The 25196-nt window shown below is 36.5% G+C and overlaps 1 protein-coding gene across 1 annotated transcript in view; it reads right to left on the bottom strand.

Annotated features, from left to right (window-relative positions):
* Positions 1-25196, bottom strand: part of KBTBD3 (kelch repeat and BTB domain containing 3) — a 41379-nt gene that overhangs the window by 15577 nt on the left and 606 nt on the right. The gene's annotated exons all lie outside the window — the stretch shown is intronic.

Genomic DNA, 25196 nt, shown 5'->3' with positions numbered 1-25196 from the left:
TGATGCACAAAATCCCTGATCTTACACATATAGACAGAAATAAGTAAACGGTGATACGGGTCATAATAGAGGTATGAACATTGTTATGGAAGCACACAGGAAAGACAACATTCAGATTTGCTTTCAGGGGTGGCAGGACAAAGCAGAGAGGGGAAGGGGAGTGTGGAAGACATTCCGATAAATATTGTACCTAAGATGTTTAAAAAACATCTTGAGATGTTTTTTAAAGACATTTCCAAGGGAAAAAAATTATAAGTGCAAAAAAGGCATGGATGCAAGAGTGATCATGGCCCCTTTGGAGAATACAAAGTTGAGGGGATAGCGTTAAAAAAAAAGCTGAAGTGGTAACCAGGGAATGCCTCGTGCAAAGTCTTACATACCATGCAAGGGGGTTTGGATGTCATTCTATAGATAGTGAGAAATATTTAGAAAGCTTTTAAGTGGGAGTAGCATTATACCATTGGATTTACAGTTTAGAAAGATCATTCTGCTAAGAATACAGCAGTGACTAACACAGCTGTGGCTCCTATTTTCATGGTGCTCACTATCCAGTGGGACAGATACGCACGTTCACTGGCATTGGTAATAATTATCAATTTTAAAAATCCAAACCATTTTTTGGAATGAAAAACAAATTTTTATTTTGTTAAGCCACTGAAATGTAGCTATTACAATGAATAGGATTACCTTAATGGATGCATATTAATTTTAATCCCAGCAACTCAATAAGCACATTTATTAATCTAGATATTTATCTGATGATTCTTTAGTGTTTTCTGCACAAAAATTACATCATTTGTAAATAATGGGGTTTGCTTTTCTTTCCTATTTTTTACCAATTTTATTTCTTTTTTTCTTGTACTACTACTGTACAGCTAACACCTCCTGTACAATGTTGAATAAAAGCACCATGGTTTTCAATACTGTTTAATATCACTGTATGTGTGGGTATATATAATTAATACGTAATTATTTATACCAAGTTATGCATACATAAATAATCTGGAACTTGTGTTAGAGTAAGTCAATTATTAAGGCTCATAGTTCATAGATAAAAGTGAACCCAATGATACATGTATATAGTAATTTTTATTTCTGTCACTAGTAATATAAGTACAACGGCTTTAGTAGAAATTTTCAAGTATCAAATTAATACAGTAGCATTACACACAGGTATTCACTTTCATAAAGTGGTTAAAAGTTAAAGCCTGCCATGTTTACTCTAAGCAGAATGGTCAAGCAGAGAAGATGAAATGTCCTTATTTTATCACTTTGGCTTGAGTAAATTTCTATATGTAGTCTTTACTTAATCAACAATTATAAGTACTATCAAACAGAAAGGGTGCTGAAAATATATGAAAGGGAAAGGGGGAACTGATCCACAAGATAACTAAAGCCATTGAAGTGGATAAAAAAAATCAGTCAAGGAAGATAAGTAGAAATAGTGGAGACGAAGGCTAAGGATGGAACACCAAGGGTAACTGACCTTAAGTGACAAGACAATTTAAGTTGAAGAATTATTGATGCAGCATCTGCTACATACCAGGTGATAGTCCAGAAAAACTGAAAATATAATGGAAAATAGATCAGTAGACAATACAAGGTGAGAAAGAGCTACAGCTGAGGAATAATTCACAAAGAACAGGGAGAGAAATGGAGGAAAATAGGAGAGATGGCGGAAGCCGAGGAAGAACATTTCAAGTCTGAAGTAGTTATCCGTATCATCAAAATCTCAGAAAGGTTAGGTAAGAAAAGGACTGGTAAGAAGTCAGTGATGATTTGAGTGGGGTTGGGAGAGGCCAGATTAGTGGTTTTTAGAGGAAATAATGAACAAATTTTGTATAAATTATTTTTTTTTCAGTCCGGTGAGGCTGGGGCTAGAGGAGAATGCAGATTCTAAAGAATTCTGTCTTGTTTTAGATGAGAGAAATTTGAGCATGTTACTACATTGAGAAGAAAGGGGAGATATGAGGGAAATTTCTGATAATGATTACAACAACCTAAATTAAGCACTTTACATCGCTATCCAAGCAAATCATTTCTAGCCTTTAAACCAATACATCAGAGAACAATACTGTATGGTTAAACATTTACTTTTGTTAACAGGCAAACATTGATAAGCAAACAAATGGCTAGAGACTTAATTTTTATAGTTTATTTAAGTGATACAACAAACCTGAAAATACTGCATTTTATAATAAATAATTTATAGTTTTTTCATTCAATGTCATAATCCTTTAAGGCTGGTTATTAATAATGACTTCTTCAAAATGGGAAATGAAGCTGAAATTAAATAATGAGGCTTAAAACACAAAACTAGTAGAAACATGTTTGTTTCACTCAAAGTGTATGTTCTTTTCAATACTATTCTGACCCTAGATTTTAATATTAAATGAAAGCAGAAAGTAATTTCAGCACTCAAAAGACCAAATGTACTGGTCAAAAGTTACCATGACAATTTAAGATCATTCTGGATAAGGCAGACAGATACAATAACGGCTAACATTTATAGACACAGTACCGTGTGTCGTGAACTGGGCCATGGGTTTCACACAGTGTTTAATTCTTATAAATATTACCCATATAAAAAAAACAATGAGACCTCTGTCTGCTTTAATAAGGTATCATAGGCATACTTCTATTTCTCCTGCTAAGTACAACTGAAAATCCTGGACATATATAAAATATACATATCACAAATATATTAAGACTATGAAAAGTGGAGATACTGAAACATTATGCTGTGCATCAGAAATTGACACAACATTGTAAACTGACCATACTTCAATTAAAAAAGTGAAATTAAATAAAAAATTTTAAAATACCACAAAAAAGACAAGTAGAGAGAAACGGGAAGGCTGGTTAGTAAACTTGGGATCCAAGGAATAAGACAGTGATCAGTTCCTTGGGTTTTATTTTTTTTGCCTAATATATTCCAGATACTGAAGAAGCAGACAAGACTGAACACTAACGGGCACATAAAGAGCTGAAAGAAAAACCTGATCTCTTTAGTCAAAGGACCAGCATAAAGAGCAACCTAGCAAGACAGAAAAGTTTTGACAGACACCAAAAAGAACTAGGGCTATACCCCACCCATGTCAGCAAAAGTGGCATGGAGAGCCAAGAATTCCACACTTGCCAGGATGTAACGAGGTGCCTCAGCTCTCCGCCTTCCATCTCCCCACTGGAGCGGTGTTGGTGAAGGATGAGTAGGGAGTCAGGACACTAATCTCTGCTAGGTGGTAACAAGTGGCCACCAACACCCGCTTCCACTCCAGAATGTGGGGAGCCTGGACTTCTACCCCCAGCTGACAGTACTGTGGCATTCTTCTGTCTCCTTGCTGGAGCAGAGCCAGAGGCCCAGTAAAGAGTCAGGACTTTCACTACCAAATAGCAGCAACAAAGCCAATCCCCCGTGATGTCAGTGGATACCATGGGAGGAGCAGTAACAAGGTGCCCCTGGTTATCAGAAGATAATTTGAGGCTGAGATTGCTATTAGAGAATGCAGAGAGGGAAGTGGTATCAGAGCATGCAGAGAGGGGAGCCTAAACGTCCAATTCTGTCCAGCAGTAAAAAAGGAGCCCCTCTGATACCAGGAATCAACAGAGGTATGGTGGAACGTCTGGACTCAACCTGGCAGCAACGAGGTGGTAACCTTAACCCAGCGGAGCAGTGACAAAAAGACCCACTAAAATACAAGATTTAAATAAGACCTAGAGTCTTACATAATATCCAGTATAGCCAAGAACCAGGAATATTATCAAATTAAATGAGAAAAAACAATCAACAGACACCAACAGTGGGATGACACTGATGTTGGAATTACTTGCTAAGAATTTTAAGGCAGTCATCATAGAAAAGCTTCAATGAGCAATTACAAAGTATATATTACATACATGCACATATATATATTATATATAGTTATTCCTTGGTAGCTGCAGGGGATTGGCTTCAGGACACTCCTCACCCCAATACCAAAATCCGCAGATGCTTAAGTCCCTTATATAAGATGGCATAGTACAATCAGCTCTCCGTATCTGCAGATGTGGAAAATGAAGATACGGAAGGCGGAATGTATACACGTGTATATGTAAATGATGTAATATCTAGAACAAACACTAAAGAGTCCATACAAGAGACAGTATTACTATAGCTGAATGAAAATGGAATCCTAAAAAAGGTTCAAGTAATGCATAGGAAGACATAAAAAAGAAAAAAGAGAAATTAAAAACAAAATAAACAAAAAAACAAACTTAAGTACTAACATATCTAAACTAAATATAAATGGTGTACAGATATATATCAATTAAAAGACAGAAATCAGTGGAGTGGATTTATTTTTAAGTGACCCAATTTTACACTTACTACAAGTAATTCACTTCAAATAGAATGATATAAGTAAGCTGAAAATCAAAGGATGGGAAAAGATATACTATGCAAGCATTAATTAAAAGAAAACAGGTGTAGATATTATTATCAGACAGAGCAGACTTCAGCAAGGAAAAGTATCAGAAACAGAGAGAAATATCACATGTCAATCTACCATGAAGACACAGCAAACCTAAAATGCGTCTATGCCAAACAAAAGAGCTGCAAAATAATGTGAAGCAAAAACTGAATGAACTGAAAAGAAAAACAGACAACTGTACTTATAACAGCTATGATGCTGGAGACTGAACACCCTACTCCCTAAAATTAAAAGAACAAGACAGTAAATCAGCAGTGATATGGAACACCAGAAGCCAACAGGATCTAATCAACAGAATATGCATTATTTTTCGGTGCCTATGAAACATATGCCAAAGGTGGTCATATCCAAAATCACAAAACAAGCTTCAAATGACTTAAAAGAATTGAAGTCGCACAGAATATGTTAACTGGCCACAATGGAATCAGACTAGAAATCAAGAAAAAGGTTAACATTAAAATGTCCACACACCTGGAAACTAAATAACGTACTTCTAAATAATTCACAAGGCAAAGACAAAGTCTCAAGGGAAATTTGTTTAAAATACATTGAATTGAATAAAAATGAAAATACAACATATCTAAATGTGTGGGATGCAGCTAAAACAATGCTGTGAGAAAATTTCATCTCAGTAAGTGCTTACATTACAAAAGAATAAAGGTCTCAAACCAATAACCTAAGCTCCCACCCTCAGGAAACCAGAAAAAAGGCAGCAAAATAAACTCAATCTAGGCAAAAGAGAAGAAATGAAAATGAACAAATATCCATGAAACTGAAAATAGCAAAATGCAGAGAGAATCAATGAAACAAGGAGCTTATTTGAAAAGCTCAATAAAGTAGACAAACCTCTAGCAAGACTGACAAAGAAAGAATAAAAAAGAAAACACAAATTACTAATATCAGAAATGAAACAAGGGAATTAGTACAGACCTTGAAAACATCAAAAGGAAAAAGAAGTACTAAAAACAATTCTATAAATAACAATTTGATAGGATGAAATGGACTAATTCCTTAAGAAATTCACATTACCACAACTCACTCAAGATGAAATATAAAATTTGAACTGCCATGTTACTATTAAATAAACTAAACTTACCGAAAGTATAAAGAATAAATACCGAATCTGTGTAATTTCTTCTACAGTATAAAGGAGGAGTGAACACGTTCCAAATAAATTTATGAAGTCAGTATTACTGTAGCATCCCAAAGACAGTACCAAAAATAAAAAAAGTTCAGCAATACATAAAAGAAACTATATACTACAACCATGTAGGTTTATCCAGGGGTGTAAGAGAAGTTCAATATTTGAGTATAAATCAATGCAATCCACCACTGAAGGACATATGAAAGAAATCTCGTATGATCATATCAACTGACACAGTAAAAGCATTTAAAAATCCAACACCTATTAATGAGAAAAACTTTCAGCAAACAAGGAATAGAGAAGAACTTCCTCAACTTGATAAAGAACATCTATAAAACATCTACAGCTAACGTTATTCTAAATGGTAAGGCACCGATGTCTTCAGGATGAGAAAAATGGCAAGGATGTCCACTCTTACCGCTGCCTTTCACTACGGCACTGGAAGCTCAGGCTAGCACACCTAGGCACCGCCCCTCCTCATTACTGGTTCTGATATCACACTTTACGTCTAGTTGTCCTGTGTATCCTTTAATTGCTTACGTGGTTACAGACGATTTTACTGCTTTTGTCTTTTTGCTCCCCTATTAGTTTGTGTGTGAATGATTGAAAGTACATTTGATTTTACTGGTGAGTTTTCCTATTTTGTCATTTTCTTGTTTCTAGTTGTGGTCTCTTCTACGTGGAGAAGTTCCTTTAGCATTTGTTACAAAGCTAGTTTGGTGGTGCTGAATTCTTTTAGCTTTTGCTTGTCTTTGAAGCTTCTGATTTCTCCTTCAAATCTAAACGATAGCCTTGCCGAGTAGACTATGCTTGGTTGTAGGTTTTCCCTTTCAACACTTTAAATATATTGTGCCACTCTCTTCTGGCCTACAGAGTTTCTGCTGAAAAATCAGCTGACAGCCTCATGGGAGTTCCCATGTATGTTACCTGTTGCTTTTCTCTTGCTGCTTTTAACGTTTTCTCCATATCTTTAATTTTTCTCGGTTTGGTTACTATGTGCATCACATGTTCCTCTTTGGGTTAATCCTGTATGAGACTCTCTCTGCTTCCTGGACTTGGGGGAGTGTTTCCTTTCTCAATTTAGGGAAGTTTTCAGCTATTACCTCTTCTAGTATCTTCTCAGTTCCTTTCTCACTTCTCTTTCTGGGATCCCTGTAATGCAAATATTAGTGCACTTCATGTTGTCCCAGATGTCTCTTAACAATCCTCATTTCTTTTCGTGTGTGTGTGTGTGTGTGTGTGTGTTTCCTCTTCTGTGGTAGTTATTTCCACTACTCTGTCTTCTAGCTCACTGATCCATTCTTCTGCCTCATTTACTCTATTCTAGGTTCCTTCTAGTGTACTATTCAGCTCAGTAATTGCATTACTCTTCAACTCCATTTGGCTGTTCTTTATATTTTCTAACTCTTCGCCAAAAACTTCAGCTTCTCACTCTGTGCATCTGTTCTCCTCCTGAGTTCTCTGATCACCTTCTCAATCATTACTCTGAACTTTCTCTTGGGCAGATTGCCTATTTCCTCATCACGTACTTCTTCTTGTGGGATTTTACTTTGTGTCTTTGGAACATATTCCTCTGCCACCTCATTTTCTCTAAATTTCTATTTGCATTTTTATGTCGGTTGGTTACATTTCTTGACCTTGGAGTAGTGGCCCTCTGTATGAGAGTCCTGTGTGTCCCAGCAGCGCACTTCCTTCTCATCACCCGAGGCCAGGGTCCAGCTGGTCCCTGGGCAGTCTGGCTTGCATCTGCAGACTCCTTCCACAGGATGTGAAACTGTTGTTTTCTTCCTTCTGGTGTCTGTCCCCTGGTGGGTGAGGCTGGACTAGAGGCTTGTGCAAGTTTCCAGGTTGGGGGGGGGGGTAGGTGCTTGCCCACTGCTGAGTGGAGCTGGGTCCTAGTTCTTTGGTGGGCAGGGCCATGTCCAGGGTCATGCCTAGAGGTGTTTGTGGCTCGGGAAGTCTGCTGATGGGTGGTGCTGTGTTCCCACCCAGTATGTTGTCTGGCTTGAGGGGACCTAGCACTGAAGCCTACAGGCTGTTGGGTGGGGCCAGGTCTCAGTGCTAATGACCCAAGCAAGATGGCAATTTCCAGGAAGACTCATGTAAATGAGTAATATCAGACTGTCTGCAATCAGCTTTTATGTCCCCAGGATGAGCCACAGCCACCTCCCACCTCCCCAGGAGAACTTCTAAAACCAGCAGGCAGGTCTAGCCCGGGTTCCCATGAAATCAGTGCCTCTGCCCTTGGTTCTGGCATACACAAGGTTCTGTGTGTGTCCACGAGGGTGAAGTCTGCTTTCCCCATTTCCGTGGAGTTCCTGTAATTAAGCCCTGTTGGCCTTCAAAACCAAACGCTCTGGGGGCTCCTCCTTCCAATGCTGTAGCTCCGGCCTGGGGAGCCAGGCGTGGGGCTCAGAGCTCTTATTCCTGTGGGAGGACCTCTGCAATACAATTTTCCTCCAGCTTGTGGGTCCCCCACCCAGGGAGGGGGTATGAGCCCAACTGTATCATGGCTGTTCCCCTCTCACCATCCTGCTGTGGTTCCCTCTTTAAGTTTCCCATCGAAAAAGATCTTTTTTGGCAGATTCCAGTCTTTTTTTAATTGATGACTGTTTAGCAGTCAGTTGTGGTTTTGTTGTGATCCTGAGAGGAGGTGAGCTTGTGGTCCTACTACTTGCCATCTTGGTTGGAAATGAATCATAAATTTAAGTGAAGTTTAAACTCTAACATTTAAAACTGTGTAACTTTTAGAAGAAAGAAACTATAGGAGACAATCTTTGTGACTTAGGGTTACTCAATGAATTCTCAGATATGACATGAAAAGTATATCCATAGAGGAAAAAAATTGATAGAATGAATTTTACCAAAACTAAAGATTTTCCTTCTATGAAAGACTCTGGTAACATAATGAAAAAACAACCTATGGGCTAGGAGAAAATACTTGCAAATGAAACCCAATAAAGGATTCTTATCTAGAATATATAAAGAACTCTCAAAATTCACCAGTAAAAAAAAATCAAACAATTCAACCAAAAAACAGGCAAAGGGCATAAAGAAATTCACCAGTGAAAACATACAGATGACAAATAAACACAGTCATATGGAATCACAGAAGACCCAGAACTGCCAAAGCACTACTGAAGAAAAAGAATGAAGTTGGAGGAACAACCCTCTCAGACTTCAGACATTACTACAGAGCTACAGTCAAAACAGCATGGTATTGATACAAAATAGACATGGATCAATGGAACAGAATAGAGAGCTCAGAAATAAACCCACAAACTTTTGGTCAATTAATCTTTGACAAAGGAGTCAAGAACATACAATGGAGTAAAGACAGTCTCTTCAGCAAATGGTGTTGGGAAAACTGGACAGCTGCATGTAAATCAATGAAGTTAGACTATGCCCTCACACCGTATACAAAAATAAACTCAAAATGACTTAAACATGAGACAAGACACTATTAACCTTTGAGAAGAACACTTAGGCAAAACATTATCTGACATGAATCTCATCGATGTTCTCCTAGGGCAATCTACCCAAGCAATAGAAATAAAAGCAAAAATAAACAAATGGGACCTAATTAAACTTGTGAGCTTTTGCATAACAAATGAAACCATAAGCAAAACAAAAAGACAACCTACGGAATGGGAGAAAATATTTGCAAATAATGAGACTGACAAGAGCTTAATTTCCAGAATATATAAACAGCTCATATAACTTAATAACAAAAAAACAAACAACCCAATCCAAAAACGGGCAGAAGACCAAAATAAGCAATTCTCCAATGAAGACGTATCAATGGCCAATAGGCACATGAAAAAATGCTCAATATTACTAATTATCAGAGAAATGCAAATCAGAACTATAATGAGGTATCACCTCACACCGGTCAGAATGGCCATCATTCAAAAGTCTACTAACAATAAGTGGTGGAGAGGCTGTGGAGGAAAAGGACCCCTCTTACACTGTTGGTGGGAATGTAGTTTGGTGCAGCCATTAAGAAAAACAGTATGGATAGTCCTCAAAAGACTAAAAATAGACTTACTATATCATCTAACAGTCCCACTCTGGGGCATATATCCAGAGGAAATCTTAATTGAAAAAGATACATGTACCCCAATGTTCACAGCAGCACTATTTACAATAGCCAAAGACATGGAAAGAACCTAAATGTCCATCGTCAGATGACTGGATAAAGAAGCTGTGGTGTATTTATACAATGGAATACTACTCAGCCATAAAAAAGAATAAAATAATGCTATTTGCAGCAACATGGATGGATCTGGAGAATGTCATTTTAAGTGAAGTAATCCAGAAAGAGAAAGAAAAATACCCCTATGATATCACTTGTAGTGGAATCTAAAGAAAAAAAAAGACAAACTTATTTACAAAACAGACTCACAGACATAGAAAACAAACATGGTTATGGGGTTGGGTGGGTAAGAGAGTGGGAAAAGATAAATTGGGAGTCCAAGGTTTTCAGATACTAACTAATATATATACATAAAACAGATAAACAAGTTTATACTGTATAGCACAGGGAACTATATTCAATATCTTGTAGTAACTTATGGTGAAAAACAATGTGAAAATGTATATATATATGTTCCTATATCACTGAAGCAGTGTGCTGTACACCAGAAACTGACACAACATTGTAAACTGACTGTACTTCAATAAATATATATATATATAGAGAGAGAGAGAGAGAGAGAAAGAGAGTGTCAATAGCATTAGTCATCAAAGGCATACTTTTACTGCACTTCACAGATACTGCATTTTTGAAGATCTGTGCTGTCAGATGATGATCAGCAATTTTTAGCACTAAAGTATTTTAAATCTGAAGTGTATACATTGCTGTTTTTTAAAAAGCATAATGCTATTGCACACCTAATAGACTATATAGTATCGTATAAGCATAACTTTTATGTGCACTGGGGAAAAACTCATATAACTTGCTTTATTGCTATATTTGCTTTATTTCAGAGGTCTGAATCAAATTCCCTGTGTTTCCTAGGTATGCCACTATGAAACGTGAAATTAAGACCATAGTGAAATATTACTACTTATTAGAATTGCTAACACAATATTACAAATAGTGGTAATGCTAAAAGATTGAGAGAATGCAGAGACACTGGATCACTCATACATTACTAGTAGAAATTATTTGGCAGTTTCTTTAAAAATTGTTTAGTTTCTGTTTACAAGACAGTGATCTCATTTGGCCAAGGAACTCTATGTGCAATTCTGCCTGAGGCAAGACCCCAAACAATGAGCCTGGCTGGCTTGGATGCCTTCTTTGCTGTAGTTGCCCAGGCAGGGAGGCGAATTCCTTGGTCCACTGACTGCTGAGCACAACTCCACCCCACCCCCAAGGAAACCTGGCCAGAGCACCCGGGAAACAGCCCCGCAGCCCGTGAAAAGTGCCAAGTCAGTGACTCTGCGCATCTGCAGAGCCCAGCTTGTGACCCTGTCTGACCAAGGAATTTGGTGCGCAGTTTCGCCTGATTCATCTTCTTGGCCAGCAAGCTGTACCAGCTGAGCAGGCTGTTTTACAGCCCCCAGGCTGCAAAGCAAATTCAAAGCCTGGCCTAGGACTAAATCCAGCTTCCAGGCCTGCTCAACCAGGAAAACTAACCAGAACATCACGAAGCTGCGTAGCTCAACCTACAGCCCTGCTTACAATGGCAAAGAAAGAGAAAACTGAGCCAACATGACACCATGTTGGTCAAGGGAAAGTAGTAAAGCTTCAATAACTGATCCTAAAGAAATGGAGATCTCTGAACTGTGTGCAAAGATTTCAGAATAATACTCTCAAAGGGTTTAGTGAGTTTCTTTACAGACAACTAAACAGAATTAGTAAAACAATGCATAAACAAGACAAGAAGTTCAAGCAAGAAATAAAAACCATTAACAGCAAACAAACAGAAATCCTAGAGTTGACAAACACAATGACTAGCCTGAAGAATTCAGTGGAAAGCTTTAACATCAGACTTGGTCAAGCAGAAGAAATAATCAGTGAACTACAAGGTAAAGCATTTGAAATTATCCAGTTGGAGGAGAAAAAAATGAAAAAGAGTGAAAATAGCCTATGAGAGCCACAAGACGCCATCAAAAGAGTAATACTTGCATTATGAGAATCCCAGAAGAAGAAAAGATAAAGGGACAGAAAGTATTTTTAAAGCAATAATGGTTGAAAACTGTCCAAATCTGGGAAGAGAAATGGACATCAAGAGTCATGAGGCCCAAGGGACCCGAAATAGATTATACCCAACAAGGGCTACAGAGACACATTATAATTACATTGTCAAATGTCAGACAAGAAAGAATTTTAAAAGTAGCAGGAGAATAACACATTATACACAAGGGACAATCCCCACCATAGACCACAGGCAGATTTCTCAACAGAAACTTCTTAGGCCTGGAGAGAATGGAGCAATATATTCAAAATATTGAAAGAAAAAAGCTGCCAATTAAGAATATTATACTTGCCAAAGCTATCTTTCAGAAATGAATGAATGAAAGATCAAGACTTTCCTATACAAACAGAAACTGAAGGAGTTCATCACTGCTAGACCTGCCTTAAAAGAAATCCTACAGGGAGTTCTTCAAGCAGAAATGAAAGGATGCTAATTAATATGATAAAAACATGAATATAAGTGTGAAACTAACAGATAATAGTAAATATACAAAGTCAGATTCTCTAATATTGTAATGGTGGTACATAATTCACTTACAATTCTAAAAACTGAAAAATAAACATTAAAAAGTAACCATAACTACAGTAATATATTAGATGCACAATATAAAATATATATAAATTGAAACATCTATAACTTAAAACGTAAGGGGAGAGAAGTAAAAATTTAGCTTATGTATGCTATCAAAATTAAGTTATCAGCTTAAAATAGGATGTTAAAAACATAAGAAATATTACATAAATCTTATGGTAACCAGAAAAAAAAAACCTGTAGTAGTTACACAAAAGATTATGATAAAGGAGTCAAAGAATCCAATAAAAAAAGTCATCAAATCACAAAGAAGACAGAAAAATAAAAAATGAAGAACAAAATGAGAACACAATTAACCAAATGACAATAAGTAAGTCTTTACCTATTAACAAATAGCGAATGGATTAAATTCTCCACTCAAAAGACACAGAAGAGCTGAATGGATTAAAGAAAAAAAACAAGGCTCCAAAAGCTGACTACAAAAGATTCACTTTAGTTTTAAAGACACATAAACTGAGAGTGAAGAAATGGGTAAAGATATTTCAAGCAAATGGTAACCAAAAGAAAGCAGGGGTAGATATATTTGTATCAGACAAAATAGACGTTAAGCTAAAAATAGTCAAAAGAGACAAAGGATATTATATGATGATAATGGGGTCAATCCATCAAGAAGATATAATAATTGTAAATATTTATGCAACCCATTATCAGAGCATTTATATATATTTATTTATTTATACATAATTTTAAAAATACTAACAAAACAGGAAAAATAAATGAATATAATAACAGTTGGGGACTTTAGTACCCACTCTCAACAACGGATAGATCATCCAGAAAATCAATAAGAAGCTATATTTAAACAACACTATAGACCAAATTAACCTAATAGACATATACAAATATTCCGTCCAAGAACAGCAGAATACTCATTCTTCTCAAGTGCACCCAGAACATTTTCTAGGCTAGAATATACATTAGGCCACAAAGCAAGTCTCAGCAAATTTAGGAAGATGAAATCACACCAATTATGTTTCCTGGCCACAATCATATGAAACTATAAATCAGTATCAGGAGGAAATCTTGATAATTGGCAAATATAATTGGAAATTAAACAACACCCCCCCCCAAACAACCAATGTTTAGAGAAGGAACTAAAAAGAAAATTTAAAAGTATCTTGTGAAAGTGAAAATGGAAATACAATATACCAAAACTTATGGGATGGAACAAAAACAGTTCTAAAAGCAAAGTTTATAACATTATATCAAGAAAAAAGAAAGACCTCAAATAAACTACCTAATTTTACATCTCAAGGAACTAGACAATGAAGAACAAAATAAGCCCAAAGTTAGCAGAAGTAAGGAAATAATCAAGGTTAGAGGAGATATAAACAAATAGAAAACAGAATGACAAAACGAAGAGTTAGTTCTTCGAAAAAATACATAAAAGTGACAAACCTTTAACCTGACTAACCAGGAAAGGGAGAGACAGAGACTGAGAGAGAAAGAGAGGAGGGGGTGGGATAGAGGGAGGGAGGGAAAGAGAGACAGAGAGGGCAAGAGCAAGAGAGAGAGAGAGACAGAGAGAGAGAGCTGGCTGAGAAGCTAAATAAATAAAATTATAAATGAAAGAGGAGACATTCCGACTGGAACCACAGAAATACAAAAGATCATAAGAAACTACTACGAACAATTATATGACAACAAACTGGACAACTAAGAAGAAATGGATAAATTCCTAGAAACGTACACCCTACCAAGCCTGAATCATGAAGCCCAACTTCTCTAAGGCTGAATCAGTAATCAAAAGGGAAGTCTCAATGAAGAAAAGTCCAGAATGGAGTCACAGGTGAAATTCACTGAACGTTTATAAAAGAATTAAGGTCAATTTTTTTCAAATTCTTCAAAAATACTGAAGGGGTGGGGAATACTCCTAAACACATTTTATAAGACCAGCATTACTGTGGTAACAAAGCCAAATAAGGCCACTACAAAAAAAGGAAACTACAGAACAATATCCCTGATGAGTAAAGATGCAAAAATTCTCAACAAATTACTAGCAAACCAAATTCAACAGCACATTAAAAGGATCATACCCCATGATGCATCCTGGGGATGCAAGAGTAGCTCAACATACACAAATCAATAAATGTGATTCATCACACTAATAAAAAGATAAAAATCATATGATCATCTCAATAAATGCAGAAAAAAATCTGAAAATTCAACATTCATTATGAAGATTCTCAATGAACTGGGAATAGAAGTACTTCGACCTAATAAAGGCCATATATGACAAGGCCACAGCTAACATCATACTCAATGGTGAGAGGTTGAAAGCTTTTCCTTTAGTGTCAATACCAGGCTGAGGGTACCAACTCTTATCATTCACTATTCAACATAGCACTGGAAGCTTCAGCCAGAGTAGTCAAGAAACAAAAACAAATAAAAGGCATCAGACTCGGAAAGGAAGAAGTAAAACTGGCTTTGTTTGCAGATAACATGATTTCATATATAGAAAACCCTAAAGACTCCACCAAAAAGTATTAGCAGTAATAAATAATTTCATCAGGGGAGTGCTAATGCTAACCCCCAATATATCACCTCATACTTGTCAGCATGGCTACTGTCAAAAACACAAGCAATAATGAGTACTCTTAGGGATGGGGAGAAAAGGAAAGAAAACTTTGTACACTTTTGGTGTGAATGTAAATTGGTACAGACAATCTAGAAAATAGCATGAAGGTTCCTCAAAAAATTAAAAATACAAGTCCACATGACACAGCAATTCAACTTCCGGGTATACATCCAAAAGAAATCAAATCACTCTCCTGAGGAGGTATCTGTATCCCCATGTTCACTGCAGCATCTACAGCAGTCAAGACATGGAAAAACCTTAAATGGGTGAATGATGGATAAAGGAAATGTGATATACACACACACAGGAAAATTACTCAATCATTAAAAAAAAAGAAGGAATCTTGCCCGCTGTAACAACATGGATTGACTTTGAGGGCATTATGCTAAGTCAGATAGAGAAAGACAAATACTGTATGGTATCACTTATATGTGGGATCCAGAAAAAACCAAATTCATAGAAATAGAGAACCAACTGGTGTTTGCCAGAGGTGGGAGGTGTGTATGTCTACATGTGTGTCAGTGTGTGGAGTGGGGCAAGGGGAACTGATTGAATGTGGTCAAAATGTACAAACTTCCACTTACAAGATAAATAAGTTCTAGTTAACAATACTGTACTGAATATCTTAAAGTTGCTAAGAGAGTAGATCTTACAAGTTCTCATCAAAAGAAAAAAAATTGTAACTGTAGGTGATAGATGTTAACTAAACTTATTGTAGTAATCATTTAGCAATATATACATATACCAAATCATGATGTTGTATACAATGTAATAATGTATCAGTTATATCTCAAAAAATTGGAGGTGGGAAGCCAAACATATACCATATTCCCCAATAGTCATGACAGGGGCATTTAGCCTAGAGAAATGAAAACTTACGTGGGCATAAAAACCCACACAAGATTTTTCACAGCATCTTTCTTTTCTTTTCTCTTTTCTTTTTCGTTTCCTTTCCTCCTCTCCTCTTTTTTCTTTCTTTCTTTCTTTCCTTTTCTTTTCCTCTTTCTTTCCTCCCTTTTCTTTTCTTCTTTCCTCATTTACTTTATTAAAGTACAGTCAGTTACAAGGTGTCAATTTCTGGTTTACAGCACAATGTCCCAGTCATGCATTTACATACATATATTCATTTTCATATTCTTTTCATTAAAGGTTATTACAAGATATTGACTATAGAAAATTTTTAAATCTATTTTTATATATAGTGGCTAACATTTGAAAATCTCAAACTCCCAAATTTATTCCTTCCTTCCCCTTTCACCCCAGTAACTGTAAGATTGTTTACTATGTCCGTGAGTCTGTTTCTGTTTTGTAGATGAGTTCATTAGTGCCCTCTCTTTTTCTTAGATTCCACATATGAGTGATATCATGTGGTATTTTTCTTTCTCTTTCTGGCTTACTTCACTTAGAACGATGATCTCTAGGCCCATCCATGTTGATGCAAATGGCATTATCTTATTCTTTTTTATGCCCGAGTAGTATTCCATTATAGAAATATACCACTTCTTTATCCAGTCATCTGTCAATGGACATGCGACTGACAAAGGTTTAATTTCCAGAATATATAAACAGCTCAACTTAATAACAAAAAAACAACCAAACCTAAAAATGGGCAGAAGAGCTAAATAAGCAGTTCTCCAGTGAAGACATACAAATGACCAAATAGTCACATGAAAAAATGCTCAATATCACTAATTGTGAGAGAAATGCAAATCAAAACTACAATGAGGTGTCGCCTCACACCAGTCAGAATGGCCATCATTCAAAAGTGCACAAACGAAAAATGCTAGAGAAGGTGTGGAGATAAGGGAACCCTCCTACACTGTTGGTGGGAATGCAGTTTGGTGCAGCCATTATGGAAAACAGTATGCAGACTCCTCAAAAAACTAAAAACAGACCTAGCATACAATCCAGCAATCCCACCCCTGGGCATATACCCAGAGGGAACTCTAATTTGAAAAGATACATGCACCCCAATGTTCATAACAGCACTATATACAATAGCCAGGACACGGAACCAACCTAAATGTCCACTGACAGATGACTGGATAAAGAAGCTGTTGTATATTTAGATAAGGGAATACTACTCAGTTATAGCAGCTTTATTCATGCAGTCAAAAACTAGAAACAACCAAAATGCTGCTCAATGGGCGAATGAGTATACAAACTGTGGTACATACATCCATACCATGGAATACTAAAAAGAAACAAGCCACTGATATACACAACAACTTACATGGATTACCAAGGGCAATATGATGAGTGAAAAAAAAATAATCTCAAAAGGTCACATACTGTATGATTCCATTTCTACAATATTCTTGAAATGATAAAAGTATAGACATGAAAAACAGATTAGTGGTTTTGAAGGATTAAGGACTATGGAGTGGGGGCTGGGGGGAGGTGGATAAGCACAAAAGAGACCTTTGCAGTGATCTATATTAATCTGTGACTTGATTGTGACAGTAGTTCAGGAACCTACACAGGTGATAAAATGACACAGAATTATATACAGACAGTATTAATGTCAAATCTCTTGTTTTGAATTTGCACAATAACTACGTAAGATATAACCACTGGAGAAATTGGTTGAAGGATATATGTGATTTCTCTGTACTATTTTTGTAATTTCCTGTGTATCTGTAATTATCTAAAAATACAAATTGAAAGAAAAAGACAACGATAATTCAAATCAAACTATTTTGATATTACCATTTTGTTCTGGTTCAAAAAACTTAGAAAATATAAAGAAAATATCTTTTTTTTGGGGTATCAGTGGTTCCTCAGTTTTTGAGAATAAGTTGAATGTAAAACAAAACAGCTAAAAGGTACGCAAACCTGAGACTTTCAAAAGGATAAAACCCATATTTCTGCATAAAGGCGTATGTCTCAAGAATATCAATTTAAAAAACCCAACGACAAATATTTTTATATTAAACTCATTGCCATTAATAACATGAGTGTAATTTGGATTTTGTGTTGGATCAAGTCAATTATTGAGGCTATTTATGAACAAGAGTGAAACCCAACAACATAACTATGAAGAAATTCTTATTTCTATAGAGATAGTCACAGAAAGCAAACTTTACTAGAAAATTTCAAATATTTTCAAGTAACTATTCTTAAATATATCAGGATCATACATAGCTATTTACTTTCATAAAGTTGTTAAAAGATAAAGCCTGCCATATATATTCTATACAGAATGACAAGTCCAAGAAGCTAAAATTTTTGTTTCTTAAATTTGGTTTTTAATATATCTCTACTTATGTTAGTGTATTTTGCTAATACCAAAGAATCTGGGATTCAGAGCTGAGGGAACAGAGTCCTCAATTGTCCATCAATTACGAAGTGACACCTACTGAGGCTCTGTGAGGCTCTGGCTTCCTCATCCGCCAAGTGGACACACCAATTACACTGTACTGTTGTGATGCTTAGATGATAATAATGAATATTAGATTAATGTTGTCAAGTGGTATATAAATATAAGTAGTTAAAATCAATAATAACATACACTTGGCCAGTAATATTATGTTAATTCTTAAATCTTGGTAAAAGATCTGTAAAGCAATTTTTTTCCTCCAAGTTATTCTGTAAATTCAACATCATATTTCACTAATGTTAAGACACACATTTTTTCACACTTAACATATCTGAAATTGATAGATAGGAATCTTACAATCACTTCTAGTTAAATAGCAGTCATAACATATTTGTCATTAGAGGCACCAAAATGTGAAGGATGTGTATCAGTGTCTTAAAAGAAAATCCTGAATAATGGACATTCATTTATGAAATGATGCATCACCGATGTTCCTGATAACAGAAAACGGTATTATGTAGAAAAACATGGACACTGAGACTCTGGAGTTGAAGGTGAATTAGAAAAGATAGACTCTGAATATAAGCATCTCAGCTAATTAATTTGTGTGTGTGTGTGTGTGTGTGTATATATATATATTTTTTTTAACAAGTAACAAATTATCACTTATTGTTCCAATACTGAAATGCTTATATTTCTTTAATGGGTGTACAAGGTTGGTATGATTTTTTTTTAAAAGGGCTTTCCCTAAGTACAAAAAATTCCAAGTGATGAAAAGCTGTGTCATAGTTAAAACAGCATTTTTTTCTTTCTTAGTAGCACGTAAAACAATTGCGTATTTTTTAAAAACGTATCTCAGCTTCAATGAAGCATCTTCCTGCCCAAAACGCTGAATCACTTTTTAAAGCTATTCTGGTTCTTTCTTCTAATGTTTTCCATTAGTATTTGACTTTTTAAAAATGAATCAATAAAAGTACAAGAATCAAGCCTCAGAACCAAGTCTTTGATACTAAGTAATGACAAAAAAGCATATGCAACTTGATAGACACGGAATATTAAACTAAAGCTGTGCTGGGGCTGATCTGGACTTTGATTTAATCAGATCTTTCAGTGATATTAGTTTGGTAACTGATGTTTCAATATAGAGTATGATTTCTGGCTTATTCTATTCAATATTTATTGTAGAGTGCTAACTCTATGCCAGGTACTAAATGAGGCACTAGAGAATGGAGAATAAAGGCAGACATTATTTATCCCTGCTTTCCTGATGTTTCGTATCTGAAATGGAAGACGGACAAATTATAAATTGTAATAAATACTATTAAGAAACAACTGGGAAATAGAAATAGAAATGAATAGTAGGGGGAGCATTCAACTTCAGATAATGACAATGGTAACAATGAGAACTTACATAGTGTTTACTCTGTGCCACGCTCTATAGCACATGCTTTACATACTCTCACCTTCAAAACAACAGTATGAAATAGATGCTACTATTGTCCCTACTTTACAGGCAGGGAAAATGAGGCTTAACATATCTGAAATTGACAGATTGTCTTATAATCACTTACGTCAGGGGGGCAGTCGTAACACGTTTGTCATTGCACGTGTACGTGCAACAAAATGTGAACAACGGGTTATCAGCGTCTTGGAAGGAAACACTGAAGGTAACAATGGCCAGCAAGTAAGTAGGGACCTGGGATGGAACCCCAGACAGCCTGGCTCCAGAGCGCATCCTCTCATCCACTACAATATTAGGGAGAGACTTTCTGAGAAGGTGTCACTTAAGTTGACACCTGAATGATGTTCTGAAGGTGAGAGGTTGGTGAGGGAAAGCCTGTATAAAGCTCTAAAGTGGGAAAGGGTCCTTCAGCTCTAGGATATGAAAGAAGGCCAGCATTGCTGGAATATAGTTAATGAGAGAAAGAATACTGGGGAGACAGAGCAACAGAAGGCTAGCCCTATAGGCCACAAGGAGCTGGAATTTTATTCTAAGTGAAACTGGAATTACGGAAGACTGAACTGGACATGATCTGATTTATTTTTTTAAATAATTTTTCTGGCTGATGTGTGAAAAATGAATTAAAAGAAGGTAAGATAGAATCCAAGTCATTCGTTTATTCAACATATATTAGAAAGTCTACAAAGCAGCTATTATTGTAGTAAGCACTACTCCAGATACTGGGCATACAGTCAAAAACAAAAGAGACGAGGTCCTCCCCTCTGAGTGTACTTTAGAATGGTGACCAGACACACAAACCACCCCTTCTCCTACATCCACAATTTCTCCCACTCTCCTGAGCATTTTCAGTTAGCATACAAATTTTAGTATCTCTCATCTTCAAACAAATATCAAACAAACAAAAATCTATCCTTTGATCTTTTATTCTCCTCTAGCTACCATCCTACGTTTCTACTTTCAGAAAAACTTTTTTAAAGAATTGTCTGCAGTTACTTCACCTCCAGTTATCATTTCAAGCCAATACAATCAAGTTCCTCTCTTTCACTATATTAAAATTGCTAGTCACTGGAATGAAAACTTTTTAAATTTGTATGGAAACACAAAAGACCCCTAACAGCCAAAACCCTCTTGAGAAAGAAGAACAAAGCTGGAGGTATCGCACTTCCTGACTTCACACCATACTACCAAACTACAGTCATCAAAACAGACGATACTGAAAAATTGTGCTCTACAATGGAATTTGACACAACATTGTAAAATGATTATAAACCAATAAAAAATGTTAAAAAAAAACAGTACAATACTGGCACACAAAAACAGACATACAGAACAACAGAGCAGGATAGAAAGCCCAAAAATAAACCCACGCACTCATGGTCAATTAATCTACAAGCAAGGAGGCAAGAATATACAATGGAGAAAAGACAGTCTTTTCCCAGTGGTGCTGGGAAAACTGGACGGCTATCTGCAGAAGAATTAAAGTAGAACATTCCCTAACATCAGATACAAAAATAACTCAAAATGGATTAAAGACTTAAATGTAAGACCAGATACTATAAAACTCCCAGAGGAAAACACAGGCAGAACCCTCTTTGACATAAATCTCAGCAATACTTTTTTGGATCCATCCCCTAGAGTAATGGAAACAAAAGCAAAAATAAACAAGTGGGACTTAATTAAACTTAAAAGCTTTTACACAACAAAGGAAACCATAAACAAAATGAAAGACAACCTATATAGAATGAGAGAAAATATTTGCAAACGACGTGACAAAAGCTCAATTTCCAAAATACACCAACAGCTTATACAGCTCAGTATCAAATGAGCCAATCAAAAAATGGCAGAAAACCTAAAAAGACATTTTTCCAAAGGAAACATACAGATGGCCAACAGGCACATGAAAGGATGCTCAGCATTACTAATTATTAGAGAAATCCAAATCAAAACTACAATAAGGCATTACCTCACACTGGTCAGAATGGCTATCATCAAAAAGTCTACAAATAATAGATGCCAGAGAGGGTGTAGAGAAAAGGGGACCCTCCTGCACTGTTGGTGGGAATGTAAACTGGTACAGCCACTATAAAGAATAGTACGGAGATTCATTTAAAAAACTAAACACAGAGTTACCATATGATCCTGCAAGCCAACTCCTGGACATACATCTGGAAAAGGCAAAAACTCTAATTTGAAAAGATACATGCACCTGAATGTTCACAGCAGCACTATTTACAACAGCCAAGACATGGAAGCAACCTAAATGTCTATCAAGTTTGGATGGGTAAAGAAAATGTGGTATATATACACAAGGAACTATTACTCAGCCATAAAAAATAAATAAATAATGCCATTTGCAGCAGCATGGATGGACCTAGAGACTATCTTACTAAGTGAAGTCAGACAGAGGAGGATGAATACTGTATGATATCACTTTTATCTGGAATCTAAAACAATGATACAAATAAACTTATTCACAAAACAAAACAGACTCACAGACATAGAAAACAAACTGATGGTTACCAAAGGGGAAAGGGGGTGGGGAGGGATAAATTGAGAATCTAGGGTTAACAAATACAAACTACTATATATAAAACAGATAAACAACAAGGGCTACTGTATTGCACAGGGAACTATACACAATATCTTGTAATGACCTATAATGGAAAACAATCTGAAAAAGTATATATATCTATGTATAACTGAATCACTTTGCTGTACACCTGAAACATTAAAAATAACTGAACATCAATATAAATAAATAAACATAAATAAATACAAGTAAATAAAATCGCTCATGTCAATGTCACCACACTACGATCTTGCAGTCAAATGCTAACTTCTCTCTCTGTCTTACTTACCTCTCAGAAGTATTCACATTGTTAATTAGTTCCCCCTTCTTTTTTATGCCACAACACTTTTTAGGCTTCCTATCTACTCCTCAGTCTGATCAGGGAAGCTTCTAGCACTGTGATTAAGGGCGTGGACTTCTAGACTTGAGTCTGAAGACAGGCTGGTTCAGAAGTGCTTACCGTGGAGGACAAACACAGGAAGAGAATGTTTCCCTTTCTTGGGCAAGATAGAAAACTTGATGGAGGTTTAGACTAGAGACTGGAGATGGAGAGAAAAGGATGGATTTTAGCTCTATTTTAGAAGTAGAACCAATAGAATTGGGGACAGATCAGATACAGAAATCCGTAAAGGAATCGAATAAAGGAAAAGGGGAAATCAAGATTTCTTCCTTCAGTAACTGGAAGAATTGTGGAGATATTTATTGAAGTCTTAGAAAGGAAGTTTTGCAATGGAATAAAAAGCTAATGAACATTACCTAGAAAAAAAAATCACTGAATCTTAAGAGATGATCTCATCTGATGCTTTTCCATCGAAATTGAGACCTGGGAGAGGTTATGTGAGTTACCCAAAGTCACCTAGATAATTGGTGGAAGCACTGAAAACAGAACAAGAGTCTCTCAGAATCCTGCTAAGAAGCCACAGATCAGGATTCAGCAAGATGACTATTACTCACAAGCCTGCTGAGTCGTCATCACTTCAGTCTTTTCCCCCCTAACCAATGCAATAAAAAATACTGTAATAAAGCTTGGGGGTTTGTTCAATATATTTAAGCAAGTTAGTAACTGTACACTTTACATTTCCTTAAGAAAAAAGTAAGGAAAGTAAAGGTAGACAGAATATAAATATCAGTGTTAGCTCACAAAAAGAATTAAATCTAGTGTAAAAGTTCATCAAAAACATATGCGAAGTCTATTATCTGTAAAAGGCAAGGTACACATGAATTTCCCCCTCAAGCAATTTACCTTCTAATTTGCAAGATAACACACATATAAATATTTCAGGCCAATAGGAGAGATGTCATAAGGCAGTACTAGAATAATTGCCAAATGTATATATTTTTAAGTACTCTGAGGTAGATCTTTAGAAAAGGTAAGGTTTGAGCTAAGCCTTCAATGAAGACAAGAATTTATAAAGTAGATAAGAAAGTGGATTAAATTGAACAAACCTATAATGCCCACCAGGGTACCAGGCTCAGGGCTGGGGGGGTTGGGAGCGGGATGAGTGAGCTTTTTACGTATGTTCCGCAGAGACATCCTCTTTGGAATGACATTTAAGCTGAGATCTGAATGATAAAGAGGAACAAGGAATGTGATGGTGGGAGAAAAGAATATTTGGAGTAGCAAGAATAAGCACAAATAATCACGGCATTACCTGCCTGTATTAGGCTCTATAGACTGAACATACAGAGCTTAGGTGAATGGCAAAAGAGTGGACCATGAATTCCTAAACCTGAATTTAAATAATTTCAAATACTCTTTCTGATCTCAGTTTCAGATAACAAATATAAAATTGTTTTAGAAACAGAAAAGTAATATACCAAAATTGTAAAAGTCAGTTCCAGAAGACAAGAATGGAAAAGTTTTAATATGATTCTTAGATACATAAAGTTAAAGGTGGAGAAATGAGTTGTAATCATTGCTGATCTGTAATCAGCAGATACTTCATACTTTACATAGCTTCACATTTTCTTCTATCACAGTTTTTTGTACATGTTCTATCGTCTTTGCCAGATTGTAAACTCTGCAGATGGTAAGCTGATACAGTACCTGACACAGGATTTTAGTATTAGCTACACTGATATATCAAGCCAGTAATTCATTTTACAGCCATTTAAGGATTTGTGTTTGTATGTGTTCAAGATCCCATCGACTTGCAAATGATTGGAGGAAGTTCATGATATCTCGAAAAGTTAAAAGAAACAAATACAGATGAAAACAGAAGAGAACCCATCTTAAAGATGGAAATAATCCGCAGAGAACTGTGTTATTATTACTGGTGGCCTTTAGCTAACATTCCCTGGCAGCCAAAGAGGGGAATCGGCTGAATCCCAGGGTGGCATTTAATCTACCACACGGTGAGGCACTTACATTCATGGTCAGAGATCAACTTTTCCCTGGACCAAAACCCGCAAAGATCTCTGATCCGGAGCAAGTAACTAACAGGGACACAGAGTAACTATGGAGGGCTCCCTAAATTATTTGGTTCTGTTGCTTTCAAAGCAAGGACCTCTTTTAACAATGGAACCACCGGTGCGTCAACAACAGGATCCTGTTCTCTCCCTAAGGCTCTGGCCCAGGCTTGGCAATCGCAAAAACAGCACCTAGGTCACTTTATGGCCTCAACACAGTGTCAGCGTTAGCTCAGATGCTCCTTAGCAGCCCTGGTTTCAGGCAGAACCGACGCCCCGCACTGGGGGCAGAGCAGCGGCTCGGCCCCAGTCTTCCCAGGCGCGTTCCAGGGCGGGCAGCTATGGGTAGGAATTGTCTAGGTGAGCCGCGGGGCTTCTGCCTAAGAGGTTGGGGGAGGAAAGCAACTCAGTCGCCGGAAACACAACTCCTGGGGGCACGATGCAGCGCCCCT

Source organism: Vicugna pacos, chromosome 10 (assembly GCF_048564905.1).
Source record: "Vicugna pacos chromosome 10, VicPac4, whole genome shotgun sequence".
NCBI lineage: Eukaryota > Metazoa > Chordata > Mammalia > Artiodactyla > Camelidae > Vicugna > Vicugna pacos.
Note: the sequence above shows the minus strand (reverse complement) of the source record. Positions and strands in the feature narration are given on the sequence as shown.